The following is a 21206-nucleotide window of genomic DNA, read 5'->3' on the forward strand; positions in this document are numbered from 1 at the left end:
TGCTTGGGATTCCCTCTCTCTCTCCTCTTCCCCTACTCTCTCTCTCTCTCTTTCTCAATAAATAAACATTTTTAAAAATCTGAGTTTTGGTCAGATTTTGGTCAACTCTGGTTTCTGAGAGAAAGGAGAGAGAGAGAGAGAGCAGAGAATATGGCTGAAATTTTGACTTTTATTCAAGCTTTATCAAGATTCATCCAAAGGATAAATTTGTCCCACAGTCTATGGAACCACCAAATAAGAGGGAAGTACAGACACAATCTTCCAGACCTGCTATTCACAAATGAAAGCCTTCTGTTCGCGATGCTTGTGAAAATAACAATACAAAATTAGATATATCCTTTTATTGATGACCACTCAGCAAATGGGAAAAGCGTTTTCCTTGCTCCTCATTCTTACTTGGATTCCGAGTGTTCCAATTGGCATATATGTAAGTTTCAAGTAGATGAGGCACTGGACGTTTTCTTGAGTGTTTTCCTCTCTGCTGTGACCCCTTACCTCATCTGCTTTTTCGCTTTCCCTCCTTCTGACTTTGTGAGAAAAAATATGAACAATGTTTATAAATTCTTTTTTTTTTTTTTTTTTTTTTAAATTTTTTTTTTCAACGTTTTTTATTTTTATTTTTGGGACAGAGACAGAGCATGAACGGGGGAGGGGCAGAGAGAGAGGGAGACACAGAATCGGAAACAGGCTCCAGGCTCCGAGCCATCGGCCCAGAGCCCGACGCGGGGCTCGAACTCACGGACCGCGAGATCGTGACCTGGCTGAAGTCGGACGCTTAACCGACTGCGCCACCCAGGCGCCCCATATAAATTCTAAACCCCTCTGCGTCGCCGGGCTCCCTTTTAGTTTTCTCACTCGCTTGGCCCCCCATTGCATGGCAATCCCTAATCCTCTTCTTCCTGATATTAGTCTATTTCCACCCCCCAGCCCCCAGGCTCACATTACCCAATCATCTGCCACAAATCTTGGAGCGATATTAGCATATTTGTTTTGAAATGAGGGAGACGAGGTAGAAAAAAGTCAGAAGCCGTTGGCTTTCCTTTCGCTTCACAAGACATTAAGTATCACTGCTCCATGCCTCATCTGAATCTCAAAGATATTAATCACAAATAACGAATGATGTGCCCTACCTATCACAGGAAGACTAGCTCAAGAAACTTGCCAGCAACCCACAAACGAGTCCACTTTCTTTGTATCTTGCCACGAGGCTCTCTACGTCAAGCTGAGAAGTTAGTATTGAGGACACAATTCTAGCCTGAACATTTCAGGTAAGTGTGAGGTCTGGTATTAGCTGCTGATTTCATGCATCTGTTGATACCTTTGCCGTCTTTGGAGATAAATAGCCAAAAAGTATTTCTTCTCGTTTCTTCATTATCCACTTTGCAGCGTAGGGTCCAGTGGCCCACATGCAATGTTATTACATAAGCTGATATCTCTTTTGAGCCATAGGATTCCCAGGAAAATAGGACTTAGTGTTTTAAAACTGGAAGGCACACCGACTCAATCCACAGGGAATGTCCCCACCTGTACCAAATTGTAGTTCACCGTGTCCGATGTAGTAGCCCCATTTCCCGTCTGAATCCCTGTCACATGTATTCCCGTCTTTGAACATGGTCTCTGCCAGTCATTTATCCTTTCCGTTCATAAGCTTTAAAATCTTTAAACCCAAATGCAAGACTGAACTAGGATTTTCCCTGGCTGCTGGCATGGACCTTTGTTCTTGGCGGGGGCTTGTCATTAGCCATAGTCCTTCACAGATGACGGGCTTGCCTTGCTTTTTTGGGTTAAGTTCCTGTGGCCATGAAGCCTCGGTCTCCTCATGTGGAATAAATGGTTGATAAGAGCCCCCGTCTCGTTATCGAATTGCAATGATTAAGTGAGGAAATGAGCAGAAAGCCTATTACAAACACATACTGGCATCCTCAGAAGAACTCGGTAAATGTTAGAGAAAGCACCACCATCATCACTATCACCCCACATTTGAAACAACAATTCATGACCATTCGTGGACACTTAAAAGCTTTTACTACAGAAACATCATTACTGTTGACATACCATCATCATAGACATGACTGCTTGCAGTCTGCCTCCACTGTATCTCTTCATTGTCAGCTACTTGTAATTTGCCTTGATTTAATTTAATAAATCTAGTTCAGTTAAGTAGACGGAAACAGAAGAAACAGAAGGGAGGCAGGCATTTCAAGCTGTACATAATAAAGTGGGCCAACTGTAAATCTTAGTTAGCCCTAACCTTAGTTAGCTTTAGTTGCTCTAAAGCAGCAAACTGTAGCACAGAATGTAAAAGTCTAAATCGTAAAGAGAAATGAGAAAAACCTGACCCCATCTGATTTGTATGTTAAAAAACCAACAGGAATAGGGATTAAAGGTCTAATGTGATCAGTGAAGATTTGCTTCATGTCAACTACTGTATCAGTCTGTGTCTACATTTTTATCTCTGTATCTTATTTCTATTTCTTGTTAATTTTTTTTTTCAACGTTCTTTATTTATTTTTGGGACAGAGAGAGACAGAGCATGAACGGGGGAGGGGCAGAGAGAGAGGGAGACACAGAATCGGAAGCAGGCTCCAGGCTCCGAGCCATCGGCCCAGAGCCTGACGCGGGGCTCGAACTCACGGACCGCGAGATCGTGAGCTGGCTGAAGTCGGATGCTTAACCGACTGCGCCACCCAGGCGCCCCTATTTCTTGTTAATTTTTAACACGTACTTATTTTCGAGAAAGAGAGACAGAGACCGAGCGTGAGTGGGGGAGGGGCAGAGAGAGGGAGACACAGAAACCAAAGCAGGGTCCAGGCTCTGAGCTGGCAGCACAGAGCCCGACGCGGGGATTGAACCCAGGAACCACGAGATGATGACCTGAGCCAAAGCCGGATGCTTAACCGACTGAGCCACCCGGGTGCCCTGAGTATCCTATTTCTAAAAGAATGTGTTCCTTTCTCAAAACATGGTTGTTTCTTAAGTCACCTTGCTTTTTGGGGCGGAGGGTGGTGGTGAATGTACGTTTTAGTCCAAATTGCTATTGTGTTCGTACTCAGTTGGAGAACAGAACTATTATTCCTGCTGCTCTAAATGGCAAGCAGTGGGGCGACCAGCATTCGCGCGTTTGCATGTCACGACCCGGTAACTTGAGTAAAGATCATGAATATGTATTTCATGGCAGGGAGGTTCTTAAAGCTATAATTCTGTGTTTTCCACCAGGAATTCAAAAGTGTAATCAAAATAAATTCCACTCAGATGTTTACTCTGCTTAAGCTACTTGCAAAGAGCAAATAAGTGAGCGAGATAAATAGAGTGGAAACAATGTTCTCATGCCACAGGGACAAGTTCAGCTGAGAGGGATGGGGCTTCCTTTCGCCCTGTGTGAAAAAACAATCTCTGGCTCTTCGTTCTGTTGACCCCTTTCCACCCAGTGTTTAAAGCCATTGCATTCACAGGATGGTCACATGACTCTGGCCCTTGGCATCTCGGATTCTGTCCTACGGTGGTATGTTTCAGTCCCTTCTGCGCTGCTGGGAACTGGCGCATGATGGTACACAAACACAGCATGAGCTTTATTCGTGCCAAGAGAACAAGCCGTCCCTTCTCTAGGAAGGTTACATCCTGAGAGCTGGCCTTTGGTCAAAGAGGGGCGCTCTTCACCAGACGGGAGCCCAACTCCTGAGGGGTGACCCAACATGCCATTCCAGACCCTTGACACTGGCCATGACAATCCATGCTTTTTTCACAAGAAACACAGCAACTCTAAGCTCCAAATAACCCCTGACCCCAGTCAAACGATCTGTCTGTGTGGGACCTTTTTGCCTGAACCCAGGGTCAAGGCGGCCTCACGTTTTAATTGCTCTCCAGTGGGGATTGTTTCATTGGGAGAGATTGGGGAAACTTGTCACAAGCATTGATCCTAATTAAAATTTTGGACACTGAATATTTTTTTTTTATTTTTTTTATAATGTTTATTTATTTTTGAGAGAGTCAGAGACAGAATGCGAGTGGGTTAGGGGCAGAGAGAGAGGGAGACACAGAATCCAAAGCAGGCTCCAGGCTCTGAGCCATCAGCACAGAGCCCGACGCGGGGCTCGAACTCACGAGCTGTGAGACGGTGACCTGAGCCGAAGTCCGGCGCTCAACTGACTGAGCCAACCAGGAGCCCCTGGACACTTAATATTAATCAAATCTAAGAGTAGAGAGATGGTTCAAAGAGTGAGGACCTACCCCACCCCAATTCCAGCAATGAAAGCATTACAAAGCCTGACTTTTCATTAAAGGTAAAAAAAAAAAAAAAAAAAAAAAAAAAAAGCTAGCTTATCCATTGCTGAGCAGAAATAAAAATTCTTGCTGAGGGGCACCTGGGTGGTTCAGTCGGTTAAGCGTCCGACTTTAGCTCGGGTCATGATCTCGCAGTTCATGAGTTCAAGCCCCGTGTTGGGCTCTGTGCTGACAGCTCAGAGCCTGGAGCCTGCTTCCGATTCTGTCTCCCTCACTGTCTCTCTCTCTCTCTCGCTCTCTCTCTCTCTCTCTAGAAAATAAATAAACATTAAAAAAAATATTTTTAATTCTTGATGATACTCATTTTAGTCTCTGAATCTCCTTTATGAAAAGGGTGGGATTTTTAGCATTTTTCTGGGTCTGGTATGTCTCATATTTTTTTTAATGTTTATTTACTTTTGAGAGAGAGGGAGACAGTGAGTGAGTGGAGGAGGGGCAGAGAGAGAAGGCGATGCAGAATCCGAAGCAGGCTCCAGGCTCTGAGCTGTCAGCTCAGAGCCCGACACTGGGCTCGAACACACGGACCGCAAGATCGTTACCTGAGCCGAAGTTGGACGCTTAACCGACTGAGCCATCGAGGCGCCCCGGGTATGTCTCATATTTTGAGAAGTCGATGGCATACAGGACAAAAAAAGAGAAAGAGGGAGAGAGAACACCCCCTGGAAAAAAATCCTGCTGTCTTCCCTGAAATTGGGCCATGAACTGACACTGTCATTGTGTCATCCATCTTCAGTCCCAGGACTCAATGTGGCAAGGTCCCTGCAAGCCAAATGCCATTAACCAAATGCTATCACCACCCAAATCTCCATCTGCCTAAAAGATGTCTCCATCCTGGAAAATGGTCCCCTTCACTGGAACATAATCTGAAGCCTCATGGGTCTATAGAGAAGCTCTCCATAGAAAAGCCAGCACAATAATTTAAGAGTCCCTTGGGGTTTGTTAGAATGAGGTTCTGGCCCCGAACAGTTGGCATCCAAATCACAGTTCCGGTTACACATACTCATAACTGGAATCGAGTAGCCAGTCTCCTGATCTGGAAATTGCATAATTGCAGAGACTTTACTAGGTCTTATCCCAACACAGAAGTTCAAGAGTACATTCTAGGATATTCCCATGAAAAAGAATGAAACTGGGCCCCTTCTTCACGCGATATACAAAAATGAACCCAAAATGGATCAAAAACCAAAGACAAGACCTAAAGCTATAAAATGGGGTGTCTTTGGTATAGATCTTAGCAACTTCGGATCAGCCAATGATTTCTTAGATACTATGCAAAAAAGTGTGAGGAAAAACTAATAATTTGGACTTCAAAATGTAAAACTTTTGTGTGTCAAAAGACACTATCAAGAAAGTAAAAAGAGGGACGCCTGGGTGGCTCAGTCAGTTAAGTGTCCGACTTCAGCTCAGGTCATAATCTCACAGTTCATGGGTTCGAGCCTGACATCAGGTTCTGTGCTGACGGCTCAGAGCCTGGACCCTGCTTCGGATTCTGTGTCTCCCTCTCTCTCTCTGCCCCTCTCCCACTCGTGCTCTGTCTCTCTCTCTCTCTCAAAAATAAATCAACGCTAGAAAAATTATATTAAAATAAAGTAAAAAGATAACTCACAGAAAGGGAGAAAATTCTTGCAAATCAAACATGACAAGTCTAGTATCCAAAGTATATATTTAAAAAATCTTGCAACCCAACATAAAAAGATAAAATGCCCAAGTTTAAAATAAGGCAAAGATTTGAAGAGACATTTCTCTGAACAAGATCTACGAATAGCCAATAGACGCGTAAAAAGATGCTCAACGTTATTAGGCATTAGTGACGTGCAAGTCAAAACCAGAATGAGATAACACCTTACACCCAGTAGGATGTCTACAGCTAAAAAGGCAAAGAAACAAACAAACAGAAGGTAACAGGTGCTGGTGACAATGTGGAGATATCCGAAGCCTCATACATTCCCGTTCGGCATGCAAAAGTTCTCGGCACTGTAAAAAACAGTTTGGCATATCCCCAAAATGTCAAACACAGAGTTACCACATGACCTAGCAAATCTGCCTCAAACGGAACATTAAGTACAAGGTTATACCGACACCTGTATGGCTGCTGGCTGAGGAGCAGGAAGAGCCGGTTTCCGCCAGTGTGTGCTCAAAAAGAAAACCTTTCTTATCGGCTGATGGGTAAAATTGGGCTCTGATCCTGGAGGAGTTAGGGAGTGAGTCTGTGACCCTGGGTCTATGGTGCAACAGACAGGGAAAAGGACCTGGGAAGTGGAGATCCCCCCAAAGTAGGCTGAGTCTCAAAATCATGGTACTGGAGTAGTCTGTAAGACAGGAAAAAGGACTACCAGCCCCTGCTGGGAGAATCCCTTAAGGGAGAAGCAGGGTAGAATCGTAGAGTTCCCCATAGCAAAGATGATGCAGATTGCAATGGTAAGTCCCCTTTTCCTTTGGCATGACTCTGGCCAGATGCTTTAGTTAAAATGTCATGAGTGTTGGATAGAGTGAGATCTCCAGGGTTTGGGGCTTGAGCGGTTATGGCACCTAGCGCTATACCCTCTCCGAGAGGACCAAAGCCCAATGTCTGGAATGGAAGGAACACTTCTCTCAGCATAACTGGCTTTCCCTTGACTATATTGGCCACAGCATAATGGATAGAGCCCTCGTGGCTCAAAGACAACTCTACGGGATGTGCTTGGAGTATCTGAGACACCGAAAGACTTTGGAGTCTGGTCAGGTCTTACACCGACCTTTATGAATTATTGCAAGAGAATTCTGAGGCCTCACCTGATACTTGCACCTCAAACTGAAATTATAGGAAGGAAAGACTTTTTTCCACTCTTTCATATTTGCTGAGGGTTGTGCAAAGAGCGTATGTCTACAAATGAAGCAGACCGTCTAGAAGGCAGAGACCACTAGAGGCAGATCTGTCCAATGTTATTCCACACATGCATTTCCCAAGATGATAAACGGGGTGGTCTGTGACCAAAGGATTCTAAAGTCAAGATTGGACAAGATTGGGTTAAATGAAGTTATGTTGGTTTCTCTCTGTACGTTATAAATCTCCCAGAAGGGCTCGTCATGGACAAGTCTTTTGTGAGGCATCTAATTAGAGAAAGTTCCATGGAACACATTGGTAGGAAACCTTACAAAGTAAAAAGGAATTTCACTGACTTTAAAAGACTTCTAGCGGAAAAGAAAAATACACTATTATCTCTGGCATCAATTTCTCTGAAGGTCCTTACTTTGTAGAGTCCTTCCAGCCTAAAATGGGCAAGCTACTCTAGGGACTTGATAACCTTCAATCAAGATAAAATTTTCCCTGGTGTAATTAAATCCCTTTAAGTCATGCTTTATTGTTCTTATTCCATCAGTAGAAATGAATTAAAACACGTCAGCACCTTCGTATATTGGAAACAGCCCCTAGAGCCCATTCTGCCCATACGATTTTTCCAGCAAATAAGTAAAAAACAAACGCATGGAATTTTTGTGTCTAACTAATGCAGTAGAAAGTCAGCTCAGTCCCTGCACACTGCAGTAACAGTAATAGGTTTAGACTGTACGCATGTAAGTGATGTAAGTCAATGGAACAATGGAAGGACCACCAGGATTAAACGAGGAAAATAGTGCAACTCGAGTAGATGAAAGGAATTTGCTGAGCTTATAAATAGTACTTCGGTTTTTTGTCTTTTTTCTTTACATATAATTTATTGTCAAATTGGCCAACATGCAGCGTCTACAGTGTGCTCTTGGTTTTGGGGGTAGATTCCCGTGGTTCATCGCTTACCTACAACACCCAGTGCCCAATCCCAGCAAGTGCCCTCCTCAAAGCCCATCACCCCTTTTCCCCTCTCCGTCACCCCCCATCAGCCCTCAGTTTGTTCTCTGTGTTTAAGAGTCCCTTATGGTTTGCCTCCGTCCCTCTCTGTTCGTCACTATTTCTTTTTTTGCCCCCTCCCCCTCCCCCCACGGTCTTCTGTTAAGTTGCTCAAGATCCACAGATGAGTGAAAACATGGGATATCTGTCTTTCTCTGACTGACTATAAATAGTACTTTGAACTAAAATACACTGTCTGAGCACCTAGTAGGGTCTTAAAAAAGAAAGAATGAATGAACAGCTGAATAGAGTAAGGAAAAAAATACCCTGGGAGTTTTGTATTCCCTGCAAAGCAATCACATGACTTTTTCAAAAAGCGTATGCAATGGAGTCAGACACAAAACGTATGCAGTGGGCGTGGCATTGTTTTTAGCAGACTACTTTTATGTGTATTCTCTCATTGGTTTTGCACAACAATCCCGTGAAGGAGGAAGAGAGGGTTTAATTACTCCCATGTGGCAGATGCATTATTTTGCCAGTTAAACAGCTGGGTGGTGCCAGGAACGGAGGAAGGCTTTAAGGGTGGAACAGAATGGCCCCGGCCTCTGCCCTCACAGAAGACAGACTAACGGGGAAGGCAGATATCCCATGAATGAACAATGGAGAGTCTCAGAAGGTTGCAGCGGATGCGAAGAGAACTACAAATAAGGAAACAGAATCCAGAGGGGATTAAGTGGTTTACACAGGGACAAATGGTAGCTGGTTTGGCTTTAGACATATCATCAGAGCCCATATCCTCCCACTCTGGACAGAACACGGTGCGGACCAAAGAAAGCAATCACACCCACTGTGTCCTAGCCCGGTCACGCCATTTTAGGCATTTTTAAAAAAAGAAACATTGACAAAGGAGGAGCTTATCGAGAAAACCAGCAGGGTAATAAGAGGGTACAAGTTATCTCTTTTAAGGAAAAGCTAGAAAACTGGGTCTGTTTCGCTTAAAAAAAAAACTGTTAAGAACGAGTACTAGGATATGCTCATAACACGCAAACATTTGCAGGGTTATCATGTGGACGAAGGGGCAGACGTGAGATTGAGGAACTGAAGATCAGTCCAAGTGCCCTGTAAGGCAGATGTGCCCATCAGGGTTCAAATAAAAACGCTTAGGTGGCAGGGTGAGAAGACAGGATCCCTAAGGGGCCACCCACATGCGCTTTGGGAGCATGAGAACGTTGTAGTTCAGTGTATGAACTCGGGGTTCATCAGACGGTTCAAAGCAAGCTCCCTGCCGTGACCGCCATCACTTACTAGCTGTGTTCCCTTGGACAAGTTACCTAATCTTCCTGATCTCAGTTTCCTTACCTGTGAACGGGAAATAATGGAACATGTCTCAGGTGTCGGTTGTAGCATTTAGTAAGGTAAGGCATATAAGCCTGTTTCTTTCAGTGCCTGGCCTTGGGTAAATACCAATTAAATAAGTGACTATCCATTTAATGAATGGATTGTGAATGAATAAAGTACTCAAGAAACAGCATTAGGAGTGTTAGCTGGCCGTAGTCCAACTAAAACAACCTGACCTGCGGGTCCGACGATGAACTGACAGATGTGTGAATGTACCATCGACCCCAGTGAGCTTTGCAAATAGACAGTGTTTCCACTATCTACTTACAAGATCAATTCCTGTGCTGGATAAAACTTGGACCGAATGTTCTCAAAACTCCTCCCCAGTTCTTAAATACCATGAGAGTAAGAACCATCAAGTGGTCTCATTGTACAAGTCAGGAAGTTTCCATTCCTCTGGGGCAGCAGGAAAGGTCATGGAACTGGAATTGTGAAGCAGTTTCTTTCTAGAAAAGGAATGAAAAGTCCTTCCCCCACTCCCTACACCAGTCTGTTATTTACGACAACATAAGAGCATTTTGTTTTTTGTACCTTTCTCTAAAAGAACTTGGGAAACTGTCTCTTCAATTCCCAGAATGTTCATACGAGATTTCTTTTTGCCTGTTCCCCCTGCCCACCACCCCCCCCCCCCCCGCCACTTGGGACTCCCAAAGAAATACACCCAGGGACAGCAAGAATCTTCACTGTATGAATTATGGTCTTTTACGATATTTGGGTTTTTTCCAGCTCTGCTTTGCATCTTCGACCTCCCTGTGAAAAACAGAAACTCCTTGTTTCTAGTGAGATGTGGAGATAGGTTTCCAGATGGTGCCATCTCCTGGTCAAACATAGAAACCAACATTGCCCGTTCCTTCCCGCAGTTCACACAGCACGAGGCCTACTCCATGAGGGAAGTCAGACAGGAAATGCTTATCTCCCTAGAATTTAATTCTGGCCTCTTGGGTGATGACAGCTTGAACTGCATTCCAATTAAGCCATGGGACAGTTTCAAAAGTTCAGTGCTTATTTATTTGGAAGTACACGTTCCTACTGGAAAATAATTACCCATTAAATTCAGAGGTAGGTTCAACCTCTGGAAAGGGAAATTGAATGGGGACTCTTCTAAAATGCTCTCGGCTGCCAACGTCATCAGATGTATAAGCCATTTGTTTTTGGCTTATCCACTCAAAACCACTGTTGTGTCCCTGAGAAGGAGAGATCCAGGGATCCGGGATCCAGAATCTGAAATTCCCCATCTGTTTACAGGCGTACCTTGTTTTATTACACTTCAGTTTATTGCACTTTGGCAGATAGGGCATTTTTCACAAATTGCAAGTTTGTGGCAACCCTGCATTGTCTACGTTTATTGGTGACATTTCTCCAATAGCATCTGCTCACTTCATGTCTCTGTGTCATATTTTGGTAATTCTTGCAACACCTCAAATGTTTCATCATTATAATATTTGTTCTGGTGATCTGTAATCAGTGATTACAGCTGACTGAAAGCTCAGATAGTTAGCATTTTTTGGCAATAAAGTATTTTTTCACGAAAACGTGCACATTGGGGGGGGCGCCTAGGTGCCTCAGTTGGATATGTCCGACTCTTGATTTCAGCTCAGGTCTTGACCTCACGGTTTGTGGGATCGAGCCCCACGTTGGGCTCTGTGCTGACAGTGTGGAGCCTGCTTGGGATTCTCTCTCTCCCTCTCTCTGCCCCTCCCATGGTTGCATGCATGCTCTCTCTCTCTCAAAATAAATAAATAAACCATAAATAAATAAATAAATAAAGCATTGGTTTTTTAAGACATAATGCTATTTACACTTAATAGGGCTACAGTACAGTGTAAACATAACTTTCATGCACAGGGAAACAAAAATACTCATTTGACTCACTTTATTGCGATCTCTATTATGACTGAAGGTTGACCCAGGACACATGCAGAAGAGCCGTTCTAGAGAAAATCCGTCATTTACCACCACAGCCTTTGGGTCCAAACCCCTATGTGAAACCCTTCGTACATAGGAACCACCAGGACTCCATTTGTGCCTCTGCCCTGAGCCCAAAAGTCAGAAGATCGAATGACCTCTTTGGACTCACATCTTAATTCAAGCCAATGTGCATGGAGAGAAGGCAAGGAAAAATGAACCCGGGTGAAAGGGTCCCCAAAATAACAAAGTTTCTTCCTGAAGTTGAAAAAAATCTAGATTAAATCATCCATTCCGGCCTTCCCAGGGTGGCACTGAGGCGAGAGAAGGCAGGTTTAGCCAGGAGGGAGACATCTCTGTGTCCACCAGGTTTCTCGGGCTTCCTGGAAGACCGAATCCTTGAGGAGTCGAGCCCAGGACTTTGCATCCTGAGACACTATATGAGGGGCTCCCGGATCGGAGCCCCTCCAAACCAGCTCTGGGATGCCCCCAGAACTCCCTGTGCGGTGAGCATCTTGATGGAGCGAAGGAAAGAAGGATGCTTGAACATGCTTCATTCTTTCCTGGGACCAGCAGCTTTCACCAGAACAAAAGTCACAGCACGTTTGGAATCTGAAATAGGTTGGACTTGGAAGGCACACTTACAGCTGATGCTGGAAAGTGGTATCTTTCGAACAGCTGGAACATCACGATCCGTCAGGCTGTTCTGGCACCCAGAGCTGATGTGAAGCACACGCTTCCAAACATGGCTGAGATTTGGGGGTGGGAGGGACAAATATTTCAGAAAATAGCAGCATGAATGAATTTTTCTCCATGAAACATATCACTATGGATGCTTTCAAAAGGAGCATACTTAAGGGGTGCCTGGTGGCTCAGTCGGTTAAGCGTCCGACTTCGGCTCAGGTCGTGAGCTCACAGCTCGTGAGTTCGAGCCCCACGTCGGGCTCTGTGCTGACGGCTCGGAGCCTGGAGCCTGCTTCGGATTCTGTGTCTCCCTCTGTCTCTGCCCCTCCCCTGCTCGTGCTCTGTCTCTGTCTCTGTCTCAAAAATAAACTAACATTTTTTTAAAGAGGAGCATAATATGCAAACATGTTTATACACATCAAAATTATACCGATCAAAATTCGTTTAACATCAAAATTTTCAGACTTTATGGGCCAAGAGATACTTATGTTAAGGAACATCTAACAAGATGTCAAGGAACCAGGGCCCTAAAGAACACACCATAAGAAATTTGGCTCATAAAACAAAGCAGGTATGTCAGAGTTTGGTTGTGGATGATGATGATTTCCCAGAACCAGGAGGGACGGGCCTCAGTAAAGGGACCACCATGCAGTTGCCATGGGACAATGAAAACAGCTCTATGATCGGAGAGCAGAAAGAAGAGACTCAACCAACGGGTCGGTGAGTTGCTGAAGACCCATCTCTATTATTCCACTAAGCTCTGCCTGTAAAACTCCCCGGGTTCCAGGAAATGACAGCACAGCTTGTAGCTATGACAACAACAACACAATCCGCGTCCCTGTCAACAATTTAGGATGTGATTCCACCAAGTGGTATGTGCAGGGCTGATTCTAACGTGAGTGTTGGAACATTCTGGCTCCACTAAAGCCCCTACAATTCTTGCACTAGAGATCGCTCTTCCAAAAAGGATTGGATCTCGATTTCTTCTGCGTAAAATGAGAAGGCACGGGTTGGGGTGGCTCACAAAATCCCCTCCAGCCTTAAGAGTTCTTAACGCGAGGGAACAGTGAAAAAGAGATCTGTTATGGTGTCCTCTTTGCTGCCTTTCTGAGAAATTTAAATTTGTATGGAAACCTTTGTATGTTTTCCGTACTAGACCTAAGTACTTTTTATTTCTGAGTTCCCAGCATAGGGTATCGGGTTTCCTGGTTGGGTGGGGGAGGGAGAAGGACATTCCACCATCATTGTCTGGGGATTTGCAAATAGGTTTCCCTGTCTGAACCTGCTGAGGGTTAAGCAAATCTCCCTGGAGAAATGCAATTTGCTTTGCCTCTCGAGCACTACATCATAAAGTGGCCACTTTCCCCCTTTCCACTTGACCTGTCTCCCACAGAGACTTCCTGTGGATTTGGTTCCCTGGATTTTGCTACTTTAAACAAAAACAAAAACGAAAAACAAACAACAAAAGGGATTAAACACCGTGCCCTGAATACCTACTCTGGGTTTCTTAAACATTCGCAATTGCACTAAACGCCAAAGACTGCCATCATTTAGTTCTTTCCCACTCTACTCCGGGAAGATCTGCATGGATGCAGTCAAATGGGTATCCATGGTCACTTCTGCCCACACTGACCCAAGATTGGGTGATTTCTTTTTTTTTTAATTTTTTTTTTTTTTTTAACATTTATTTATTTTTGAGACAGAGAGAGACAGAGCATGAACGGGGGAGGGTCAGAGAGAGGGAGACACAGAATCTGAGACAGGCTCCAGGCTCTGAGCTGTCAGCACAGAGCCCGACGCGGGGCTCGAACTCACGGACCGCGAGATCATGACCTGAGCCGAAGTCGGCCGCTTAACCGACTGAGCCACCCAGGCGCCCCAAGATTGGGTGATTTCTGATCACAAACTGCTACTACCATGCAGAAAGACAAAATAAGAAATTTAAGTGGGCAGGGAGGAGGGGGTGAGTCCCGTTCCCACCACCCCCACCCCCATCTCCAGGTACCTGTGTAATTATAAATATTCTAGAGGGTCAATGCGTTCATCTCACTGATGATGCCTTTGCTGGTGTTTTTCTTCGTGTAGCTGTGATTAAGGTGAAGAACAAAGCCTCAGAGGAGTTAAACATCTGTCATTTGCAGGGCGTGGAGGCTCTGTTTGCTTTTCTCTTTAGGATCCTGAAATCGAACAAACAAACAAACAAACAAACAGAACAAGCCCAGGATCCAGAAGCTGAGGGGATGCCCTGGGACAAGATTGCCCCAAGTAAACTTGTCACATCATCCCCCTAGGATGTGGACTCTCCAGGGGTTCCAGAGGTGCTCTGTCTCACCTAACTTGGCACAAAGTATGGGGATCCGAAGTATGGGGATCGCCAGTGTTCCTTTTCAACAAGGTATTCATTCTCCCCAAGATTTAAAATCTAACCTTCTGTTGGCATATGGAGTATGGGGCAGGCACCCTGCGGAACGGAAGAGAACTCTGGCCCAGGGAACTTTGTCATCGTTGCTTGGCCTTATGAGAATTTGAGTTCCCAGCTCTCTCTCTCATCTTCTTCCTACGGCGTGTCTATCATTTCTCATCCTCCCCGTGTTCATTCTGTCCCATTCTTCTTTAATGGGCAAGCCTCCACTCCAGCCGAGGAAGATAAAGGAACCAATTCTGACAATAATCAAGTGTATCATCAACGATTTCTCCCTTCCAGGGGGCATTTGCGGTCACGCCTGGACCCAGAAGTTTTTCTCAATCTCCTTGGCTGTAACTACTTTGCCTTTTTGATGCGTTTGAAATAGTATAGACATCGTAGGCAAGGAGAAATGTTGCCCTCTCCAGGGCGTGTGAATCTCAGGGTCTTCTAGGCTATCCTTCATAAGCATATTCCTTTCTTATGGATTGTTCATTCTTGTCTTTGACTTTGAAGCTAATGCAGCCAGTACAGTCTTGTTGACTAGAACGACTTCTGCACACATTTATTGCTCAAGTGGAAAAGGAGAGACTTTTTTCAGTTCATTTATTTACTTTTGAGAGACAGAGAGAGCAAGTGAGCATGAGAGGAGCAGAGAGAGAGAGAGAGAGAGAGAGAGAGAGAGAGGCAGAGAGAGAATCCCAAGCTGGCTCCTTGCTGTCAGTACAGAGCCCGATACAGGGCTCGAACTCGCGAACTGTGAGACGACGACCCCAGTCGAAACCAAGGGTCAGACGTTTAACTGACTGAACCACCCAGGTGCCCCAAGGAGAGACATTCTTAAACTCCCTTTCTTTCTGCAAAATAAAATGCTGATCGACACAGTTTCCTAAATCAGGTGGGCCTGAGAATGTTTGGGGCCCCTTGGTATTATGGGGGAGGCAAGGGAATTTCAATCTCCATTATTAAGCTTGCTCTCTTAACCCTCCTGCCTTTTTTTTTTTTTTTTTTTAAAGCAGGGAGTTTTTAGTTCTGTTAACAGAAACAGAAGGACATCTGGTCACATATCAATCTCAAGACTCCTCTGTCGATTGGTAATTAATGGGCTTTTCCAAACAGAAGGTTTTCCTTCACCTGCCTGGTTTCTTCTTCAGCTGTCGACCTTTTCAAGCTGGGGCTCTGTCACTCACTACCTGTCTTCTGCTACACATATGACAGATAGCCCCTCTCTTCGGGTTCTGACCTCAGCTTCTGGAGGCCGGGGTACTTTTCATTCTGTCTTCCCATCAGATGGGAGCCTCTTCATCATGTCCAGTTCTTCCTTACTCCTTCCTTACCTGCAGCAAATACCTGCAAAGCCTGCAGGAAGAAAATCAATGAGCCGATGAATGGGGATGCTTAGGAAGGCGTTTCAGAAATCACGTCCTGGTTCACGGGCTCCCTGGGCAGGGCTCGGTGGGCAGGGCAATGTCAGCGGGAAGAGGAAAGGCACACAAGGCAGGCATTTTCCACACACAGCCCACAAACACCCAGGGACAGGGGCAGCTTCGAGCTTCCAAAGACAGGGAAGGTCGGGAGACCCCGTGGATGTTCCTGAAGGCAGTTCTGCATGGCAATGCCACACGGTCATTCCCTTTCTGACTCAGACAGTGTTTTCACGGCGGAAACAGCCAGAGAGAAGCCAGAGAATTGGAAAAGGGAGGATGGTTTTCTCTCTGAAAGACAACGGTGCTAATGTAAGTTTCGAACAGAGAGCCAAACGTCAAAGCCTGACAAATACAGAAGAGCCAAGAATAGCCCTAAGAAAAGGATTTGAGCGCAAGGCTGTGTGCAATCCCCAGTCTGGAAACAGGGGAAGAGAGAGACGTATGTGTTCATCCCTGAGTCTCTGATGGTCAGTCTGGGTCCTCTGCCCAGGCAGGACCGGGGTGGTGCTAATAATTGTAACCAAAAATACACTATTGTTTTTGCAAGTTTTATTCTTTCTTTAAAACACAGAAAGTAGGGGCGTCTGGGTGACTTAGTCTGTTGAACATCCGACTTCACCTCAGGTCATGATCTCACAGTCTGGGGGTTCAAGCCCCGTGTCAATCTGCCTGCTGCCAGCATGGAGCCCACTTCAGATCTGCCCCTCCCCACTCCCCCCCCCCTCAAAAATAAGTAAACATAAAAAACCTGCACCAAGCAAGTGTTAATAACTACATTTGTTATATTTATCCTTTATATTTTAATAAACTCAATGGCTTATTCTTTAGTTGCCATAAACGAATGTTTGTGTCCTCCTGAATATCATGTGTGACATCCCATTGCCTGATATGATGGGAGTAGGGGGTGGGCCCTTGGGAGGTATTTAGATCATGAGGGCGCGGCCCTTGCATGGGGCGCCTGGGTGGCTCAGTCAGTTGCGTGTCCGACTTCGGCTCGGGTTCATGATCTCACGGTTTGTGGGTTCGAGCCCCGCGTCGGGCTCTGTGCTGACAGCTCAGAGCCTGGAGCCTGCTTCGGATTCTGTGTCTCCCTCCCTCTCTAAAATAAATAAACATGAAAAAGAGAAAAGAAGCCCAGAGAGCTCCCTCGTCCCTTCTGCCGCGTGAGGCCACACAGCAAGAAGAAGCCATCTGCGAACACAGAAGAGGACCCTGGCCGGGCACCGAGTCTGCTGGTGGCTCGATCTTTGAGTTCCCGGCCTCCAGAACCCTGAGAAATCAGTCTCTGCGGTGTATAAGCCTCCCAGTCTGTGGTCGGCTGTTGTAGGAATCTGAACAGACTAAGAGCATCGTATCTTAGTGGCAGTCACCCAAGGGAAGCTCTAGAGGCCCTACAGACCTACCCCAAGCCCTGTGTAACTGGTAGCACCGACCCACATTACTAGTGGTAACCATGAGCACGCGCGTTCTAAACTGGCACCCCGGTCGGTCTTTAATATAGGAAAGCATTGCTTCCCGGAATGGAAATTCCCACCACATCCGCGGAACGCATGTGTCTTAGTAACGACGTGAATACAGGTGTCACTACGGGCAGTTCGGAAAGGCTTCCTGCAACTTCGTGGGCTAGTCATGCACCCTCAACCCTATCACGCGACCGCTAAACCCCATAGTCACAGAAACCTAAGAGAAAAGAGAATTTGTAAATGCCAGGCCACCAAAATCCTCGTCAATGCTACCAGCCTACACGAGTGGAAGCAGATAACGGTTCAGGACACGCTGAGCTACCTCGCTTTGTAATTCGCCAGGGCTGCCGTGGTGAAGGATCACCCACTGGGTGGCTCGACCGACCGAAATGTAACTCGCTCACGATTCTGGCGGCCGGAAGTCTGGGATCAAGGTGTAGGCAGAGGCGGTTAATTCCGAAGCCTCTCTCCTTGGCTTCCCTGACGTTTTCTTCTTCCCTGTCCTCACACAGCCTTCCCCCCTGCGTCCGTCTGTGTCCTCAACCCCTCTTCTTACAAGGACACCAGTCATTGAGTTGGGACCCACCGTAATGACCTCGTCGCAAGCTAAGCACCTCTTGAAAGGCCTTGTCAGCTGCAGTCACACTCTGCTGTATCCGGAGGGGGGTGGGTCAGGATTTCAACATAAGAATTTGGGGGGACACGATTCGGGGAGGAGGTTAGAAACTAGCAGGTGACTCTACTAATTATTTCTACTTCTATTTCTAATTAGATCTAATGATGATCCGTAGAAAGGTTGTAACTGCCGCCTTCTCTCTTAGCTGATCCTGTGGGACTTTCCGGACCTGGCCAGAGAGCCCCAACTAGGATCCAATGTCTTCTTTTTCTCTCTCCAGTAAGAACCAACCGTGGGACTCCTGTTCGTCTCCTGTCCCCCTCCTCTGCGCTGCCTGAGGGTCTCCAAAGGAGGGATTCTCAGTGTTCAGGGCTGCAAATGCCTCATTTAAAGCATCATAAGAGGTAAAAACCCATCAAAACTGTAGACTCCTTCTTTCTTCTTTCTTTCTTTCTTTCTTTCTTTCTTTCTTTCTTTCTTTCTTTCAACAGTTGATGAGGTTTGGAGTGATGGGGGTTCTGGAGCCAAGGCCGAGAAAGAATTCTTGAGACGTCTTGGGCGCAAAAAAAGGTGATTTTCTTAAAGCACGGGGACGGGACCCGGGCCAAGAAGAGCTTCCCCAAGACCCGGAGGAGAGACTGGTTATATACTTGGCACTTGGGGGCTGGGGGAGATAAAGCCCTGAGGAAGTTTCTTAAAGAGATTTCCATATGTGAAGAGCTAACAGATCCCTGGAGGCTTAGCTATTGTCAAGCTAAGGTTGTTTTTCCCTCTAGGGAAGCATTAGCATTAAGACTTCAGGAAGCGCCTAGAGAAACATTAGTTATCCTCCGTATTTGCCAATGGGCTGCAGGTTATAAGGAAATGTTATCTGCCATTTCCTTCTTGCCTTGGTTCCCCACATCACTGAGGAGGAGAGGGTGATATCAGGGGCTCCGGGGAACTGAGTCTACAGGTTTCTGGAAATTAGGCTGTTGAGAAGATTGCCCTTTTTTTGTAATTTACTAAGGTATTCGTAAACTGATGGAGTCTAGCATGACTGAATCTCTATCAGTTAACTATCTGTTTTTCCCCTTCTCTTTGTTCCTGGGCAGCTAGGAGTGCCTGGGGAATGTCACTTAACCAACCCACTGTCATGGGGGGCGGGGGTGAGGTGGGGGGATGGGATGTTGCTAGCTTGGGCTTTGCCCTCAGCTTGTCTCACCCTCCCTCATCAGAGTCAAATGGGAGAGTTCCCCGGGGTAACCAGTTCACTCCGTGGGATTGATGAGGGAGCGTGCGACAGGCTGATGTGTATGTCCCCAGGTGGGACATGTGTGATATTCCTTGGACACTCCCGGCTACCCCAAAAAACAAGAAAGCACAACAAAACCACTGGTTAAACAGAGAAGATTGCCCACCGGTTTACCAGATAAAGGCAATCCCATCAATGGCCTGAAGTCCAGGAACTCCCTACGGTCTTAACGCTAATGCTTTGTCAGAGGGAAAAACAACCTTAGCCTGACAACAGCTGGCTTAGCCTGTGAGTCCTCTTTAGCAGATGAAAATCCCACTGGAAACTCCCCCTGGACTTTACCTCCCCCGAGTCCCAAATATATAACCTGCGTCTCCACAGGGTCCAGGCAGCTCTTCCTGCCCATGAGTCCTGTCCCCGTGTTCTACTAAAATCACCTTTTTGCACCAAAGACATCTTCAAGAATTCTCTCCTGGCTGCCAGCTCTGAGCCCCATGAGCCCCGCCGTCACCACAAAACCTCATCAATGATCTCACAGTTCGTGGGTTCGAGCCCCACGTCGGGTTCTGCACTGACAGCGTGGAGCCTGCTTGGGATTCTCTTTCTCTCCCTCTCTCTCTCTGCCCCTCCTCTGTTCACATGCTCTGTCTCTCTCTTTCTCAAAATAAATGAATGTAAAAAAAAAAAAAAAGAATCTAATGCCATGTTACAAGGAATAACTAGAAATGGCAATGTACCTAAAGCGACCTGAGTGTTGCTGACTTCGTATGACAATGAAACAAGTGAAGAGTAATTCATACTGTTAATGTTAAAAAATACATTTTCCCGTCTTGCTAATGTTGCCATAGGGGCCAAGGGCAGGCTGCTCCAAGATGGGCCTCTTTGGCATAAAGATTATTTCAAGTTAAAAGTAAACAAAACCCATTGTGACACTGTATGCTAATTCATTTGGATGTAAATTAGAAAAATTAAATTTAAAAAAAAGTAAACAAAACCCAGCAGGTGCAGGAAAAGCTCTCTGCTTCCCCCTCAACTGCCGAAATCTGCATTGGAAAGGAGAGCCTGTACCTGGAGGAGAACTGTTAACTGAGTCTCCCCTTTACCTAATGATTAATGAAGTTTTGGGGTGATGGGGGGGGGTCCGGAGCTGACGGCCAAGAAAGAGTTCTTGAAGACGCCTTTGGTACCAAAGGGTGATTTTATCAAAGCACGGGGACAGGACCCGTGGGCAGAAAGAGCTGCGCTGGGGTCGTGACGGGTAACTCACTACACGCCCTCAGGTTGGGGGGGGGGGGGGGGTCAGGGATAGAGTAAGCTCTAAGGTAGTTCGGAAGCAAGGTTTCCAGGACTTTGAGGGGCTAGCTGTTGCTAGGAAAACACCATTTATTACCATTTAATAAAACCTCAGTCATGGGACCCTTCAGATGTATATGGGGTGGGGGGAGGGCATAAGCTTGGAGTCTGATTGCGGGCATATATCTTGGGGCAGTTGAGATAAAGGAAGCTTCCAAAGGAATTTTTATATGTTCAAGTAAACTTGCAGGATCCTCGGGGTTGGGATAATGTGAAGCTAAGATTCTTGTTTTGTCCCCCAGCAAAGCGTCCTCACGGAGGCAGCCGAGCTCCTAGAGGGAGGTCACTCTGCCTGTTTCAAGGACTTGTCTGTCAATGGGCTGTAGGCAGTAAGGGAATTTAATTTTTCATTTGCCTTAGTTTCCCACATCACCATGGCCAGCACTTAACCCCCTTTCCTTTGTTCTTGGGTAGCTGGGAGTGTCCGAGGAATGTCATACGTATTCCGCCTGATGGGGGGGGGGGGGTGCTGTTAGCCTGTATTTTGCCCTCAGCTTGCCCCACGCTCCTTCAACATGGTGGTTAGTTTTATGTGTCAAATAATGCCCAGTTATTTAATCAAACACTGACCTGGGTGTTGCTGTGAAGGTAACTTGGGATGTGGTTCATATCCACCATCAGCTGACTTTAGGTAAGGGA

General features: G+C 46.0%; 2 long non-coding RNA genes across 2 annotated transcripts; one reads left to right on the top strand and one right to left on the bottom strand.

Annotated features, from left to right (window-relative positions):
* Positions 1-1020: 1020 nt before the first annotated feature.
* LOC131497585 (uncharacterized) lies at positions 1021-20481 on the top strand. Its single transcript, XR_009255037.1, has 3 exons — positions 1021-1268; positions 18261-18384; positions 19596-20481. It is a non-coding gene; the product is annotated as an uncharacterized LOC131497585 (long non-coding RNA).
* On the bottom strand, positions 11999-16235 carry LOC131497584 (uncharacterized). The gene is made up of 3 exons (XR_009255036.1): positions 15718-16235; positions 14076-14247; positions 11999-12135 (listed from the first exon to the last, which is right to left on the bottom strand). It is a non-coding gene; the product is annotated as an uncharacterized LOC131497584 (long non-coding RNA).
* Positions 20482-21206: the final 725 nt, after the last annotated feature.

This window comes from Neofelis nebulosa, chromosome 16 (genome assembly GCF_028018385.1).
Source record: "Neofelis nebulosa isolate mNeoNeb1 chromosome 16, mNeoNeb1.pri, whole genome shotgun sequence".
In the NCBI taxonomy this organism is placed as follows: Eukaryota; Metazoa; Chordata; class Mammalia; order Carnivora; family Felidae; genus Neofelis; species Neofelis nebulosa.